At 37.1% G+C, this 4841-nt stretch overlaps 1 pseudogene; it reads right to left on the minus strand.

The window, feature by feature from the left end:
• Window positions 1-2648: 2648 nt before the first annotated feature.
• LOC149519273 (uncharacterized) lies at window positions 2649-3609 on the minus strand (annotated as a pseudogene).
• Between the last annotated feature and the right edge of the window lie 1232 nt (window positions 3610-4841).

The following is a 4841-nucleotide window of genomic DNA, read 5'->3' on the forward strand; positions in this document are numbered from 1 at the left end:
ATGAGCATATTTGTTCAATCGATCTACCACCACTAGGATAACATTCTTGCCATACAATCTAGGTAAACCTTCTATGAAATCCATAGAAATGTCGTACCAAATTTTGTTGGGTATAGGCAGTGGTTGTAAAAGGCCAACTGGAGTTGAGTTGTCTGGTTTGCATTGTTGGCAAACAGTGCATTCTCTAATCATTCTTCGCACTTCCTTCTTAAGCCCTTTCCAGTACAAAACACTTGCAATCCTGTGCATAGTAACATTAACACCTGAATGCCCTCCAGTGGGTGTATCGTGAAAGTAATGGAGTAGCTCCTATCGTAATGCTAGATTCATTCCCACTACCAACTTTCTTTTTCTCCTTTGTAGCTGTCCATGCCATGTATACTTAGAACTGTGAGCTGTGTTAGACTGCTACTCCTCAACCAACTTCTGTAACCTTGGATCTTGACTCTATAAGTCTTGAATCCTACTCAATAAGTCAGTACTTATGGTAGTCAAGGCCATGCACTGAGCTGTAGTAATCTCAGACTTCCTGAAGAGAGCGTCTGCTATAGTGTTAGATTTTCCCTTCCTATAAATAACTTCACACCCGTACCCAATCATTTTTGTATTCCATAATTATTGTGTAGGAGTGATGGCTAGCTGGGTTAACAGAAACTTCAAGCTTTGATGATTGTCTTTATGACGAAGTGTCTACCAACAAGTTATGCATTCCACTTTTTGACTGTCATAAGGACAAACCATCATCTCTTTTTCATATATAGAAAAAGCTTGGTGTCTAGTTGAAAGTGCCTTACTGTAGTACGCGATGGGCCTTCCTTCCTGTATTAAAACAGCTCCTACTCTAGAACCAGAAGCATCAGTCTCCACTATGAAAGTTTTAGTGAAATCAAGAAGGGCCAACACTAGTGCAATGATTATAGATGTTTGTAACTGTCTAAAAGATTCCATGGCTGCATCACTCCACTTGAAAGCATCTTTCTTCAAGTTGGTTAAAGGTTTAGCCAATGTGCCATAACTCTTAATGAACCGTCTATAGTAACCTGTCAATCCTAAAAAACCCCTTAGTTCCTTAATAAATTTCGGTGGAGGCCAATCTAAAATGCTGGAAACTTTGTGAACATCTATTTTCACCCCTTCAGCAGAAATCACATGGCCTAAGTATTCCACTTCTGTTGCCCCGAATTTACATTTACTCCTCTCAAAGAACAACTTGTTAGCTTTGAGGATTTCAAAGACTAACCGTAATTGTACTAAATGATTGTTCAAATTAGTGGAATATATAAGATTATCATCAAAGAACACTAACACAAACCTTCTCAAATAGTCTTTAATGATGTAATTCATAAAGCTTTGAAAAGTTGAAAGAGCGTTTGTAAGGCCAAAAGGCATAATCAAGAACTCATAATGCCCTTCATGAGTTCTAAAGGCAGTCTTGTGAATATCTGCCTCATTCATTCGAATTTGGTGATAACCTGCTCTCAGGTCCAGTTTTGAAAATACTTTTGCCCCATTTGGTTCATCCAACAACTCTTCAACCAAGGGTATAGGAAATTTATCCTTGATTGTAAGTTGGTTCAGCTGTCTATAGTCCACACACAACCTCCATGATCCATCTTTTTTCTTAACCATCACAATTGGAAAGGCAAAGGAATTGAATCTTGGTCTGATGATTCCAGAACTCAACATTTCTTTAACCATTTTCTCAATCTCATCCTTTTGTATTGCAGGATAACTGTATGGCCTGATCCGAACTGCCTAAGCTTCATCTTTAAGAGAGATTCGATGATTATACACTCTGTTGGGAGGTAACTCCTATGGTGTTTTAAACATTCCAGCATATTCCTGCAGTAGCTATTGGAAGTGATTGTTTTTAATAATAAGGGGGTTTGTGGGGTTGGAGATGGTGTTTAGTTGGATCTGGTTACTGGTGATTACCAAGGTGCAGGGATGAGGGTTCTGACCAATAGTCAAGCAGTGTAAAAGCTTGAAGGTTTGCTTTTTCATTAACTACCTCCAACAAGCCAAGCTTTAGTCCATGAATAGTCTTTCAACACTGCTAATGTTTGAATTGCATAATTAATGCCGCAAAATCCCACGGCATAGGTCCTAGAGCCACCAACCATTGCACTCCTAGGACAATGTTGCACCCTTTTAAGGTTAAGGCCACAAAGTCAGTAGTGTCAGAATCTAACACTGACCATTGCAACCCTTGACACAACCCTACAGTCCTCACCTTGTTTCCATTTGATACAGTTACCCCAACCTGATAATTCTGCCTAATGCATAACGTAAGATTTTTTACCACAGATAGATCAATGAAGTTGGGCGTGGTTCCAGAATCAACTAACATCAGCTGGTTATTCTTAATAGCTCCTTATATCCTCATAGTCTGAAAACCAGAGGTACCCTGCATTGCATGCAAGTACAGCACAAGTTGCTCCCTACCATCATTCTCAGTTGACCACACTTTTGGATTCTCAAAACAATCAGAGAACTCTTCCTTTTGTCCCTCGTCTTCCCCACAATCTTCAATGAGTAGTTGATATGTCACTTATGACCCGCAATATACTTAGCTCCACGCCTATAGCATAGCCCCTTCTTTCTCTCTTCCTCAATCTCAGCTAGAGTAGGTTTTTTTGTACCTGGTTTCAAGCTGTTATTACTATTGCTGTGAGGATGGCTAGGTTTGCTAGGTAACTGGTTAATAGGTTTGACAGAGTTGGGAAACAGTAAATTAATGTAGGAGGTGCTTTAGGTGGTGGTAATAAAGGAGGAAAGTTACTGGTTTTTGTATGGATGCTGCTAGTGGTGGAATGATATACTGTTAGATGTGTTTTGGTAAAGGAATAAGTTCTTTTAGGATTGGGATAAGTGATGGTCTCAATTTGCTTAGCTAAATAGAAGGCTTGGTTTAAGGTCTTAGGTTTAAACAACTTAATAGATTGAGATATATCATCTTTCAAATTGCTAATAAAAATGTTCAAAGCATACTGATTAGACAATTGCAACAGCTTCAGAGCACCCAAAAAAATCCTCATAATATTGTTTTACAGAAGTAGAAGTAGCTTACTTAAGCTCAACAAGTTCTGCCATAGGATCCTCATAATCCTCATATACAAACCTCTCCTTCATCTCCCAAATATAAGCTGCCCAAACCAGTTGATTAAGCCCCCCCTGAGACTTAACATAGTGCTGGTGCCACTGTAAGGCCTTGCCTTCCAAGTTCAACATCACCACCCTCACTTTAGCATACTTAGGAACTTTTTCAGCTTCAAAGTATTGTTCGAGTTTATAGACCAGCCTTTGAAATCATCCCCACTAAACTTAGGAAAATCCCATTTGAACAACTTATAAGGGTCAAAATTCAAATACCGGTTCTGAGAAAAAAGGAGTTGTTCATAAATACCTCTTCAAAAGAAGATTTGACAACCCCACTACTTGTGGCTCATTTTCTGGCTGTTTATCAACTTTGTTAGGAGAAATTTGATCCTCTGATTGACCGCACGTTGTAGAGCTACCCTCCTTGGAAGCCATTAACATCAATCTCTTAAATTCTGCCTGTAGCTCAGTCCTAAAAGATTCCAACTTCTGATCCATCCTCAAGTCCATTTAATGCAACAATCTAGATTCCATCTGCCGCGTATCAACGTAAAGTTGGGACAGCTCCTGTTCAAGCTTGGACAACTCTTGTTGATTCCGTTGAACATCCTTCTAATGCCTTGTGGTCACTCCATTCGCCATTGTTGCTCGGTCGACGCTCCAATACCAAATGATGTTGGTTAAATTTCAAAGATTACAAAACAAAAAAAATAGTGGAAAGGAAAAAGAAGAAGAATAAGAGATGAACAGTAGAGAGAAAAAGGATGTCTGTTCCAATCTCCAAAATAATCGTCATCCCTTCCTCATTCTATTTTTAGCTAACAGCCATGCAGCTACTACGCTCTTGGAATCTTGGATAACACGCTACATTCTTTTTCCTCCTTATAACGGTATAGCCAACTATGTATGCTAGTTGGGCTAAGCTCAACCAAAGCCTTAAAAAAAAAAAAGTCCAACAGTAACAAAAAGTAACCCAAATCCAATTCAATTGTTTTTTTAGTCTGCAACAGATTCGGTCTACTCTTTCATTTTGAGATGTTCAAATGAAGTACACCAAGATTGGAACTAAAAGTTCTTTTTCCACTCAAGTAGTTTATTTAAAACTAAATCAAAAAGTCCTCAAGATTAGAAGATCAATTTTGCCGCACCTAGTTTAAGGTTCCTTTGTAATCTTTTTCTATAAATACCTATTTCCAGGCATTAAAAAAAGCACGGACTTGGGGTGACAGATCATGTTTTAGCTTAGGTTTTTCTACTATTCTTTTAAGTTTTCTTTAGCATAATGATTGGCCTGAGAGACCAAGCCATCTATAATTTTAATGTTTCTCACTCTTTAAATTCAAAGTTATTTACAGTTTCTTTTAAATTCAAATTTAATTTTTTGTTCTTACAAAATTTACTTTTCAATTAAGTTTATGCACTTTAAATTCATTTCTAGTTTAAGCTCCTTACTATTTATTTTAAGTTCTTACAATTCTTTTAATTTTAGTTTATACAAGTTTTTGTTTAATACAATTCTTTTAAATTTCATTTTAGTTTATGTTCTAGCAATTTAAGATTTCAACTTATGCAATAGGTAATTTACAGTTCTTAATTCTTGTTAGTATGCAATTTGTTTTAATTATAGTTAGAGTTTAATTCATGCAATTTATATTAATTATTAATTTGGTTTGGTTTAATTTTAAGCAATCTAATTCAATCCCTTGTTTTAGCTTAGGGTTAATTTCGGTTGATGGTTGTTA

Source organism: Durio zibethinus, chromosome 4, assembly GCF_047325235.1.
Source record: "Durio zibethinus cultivar Kanyao isolate XHJ-2024 chromosome 4, ASM4732523v1, whole genome shotgun sequence".
Lineage (NCBI taxonomy): Eukaryota > Viridiplantae > Streptophyta > Magnoliopsida > Malvales > Malvaceae > Durio > Durio zibethinus.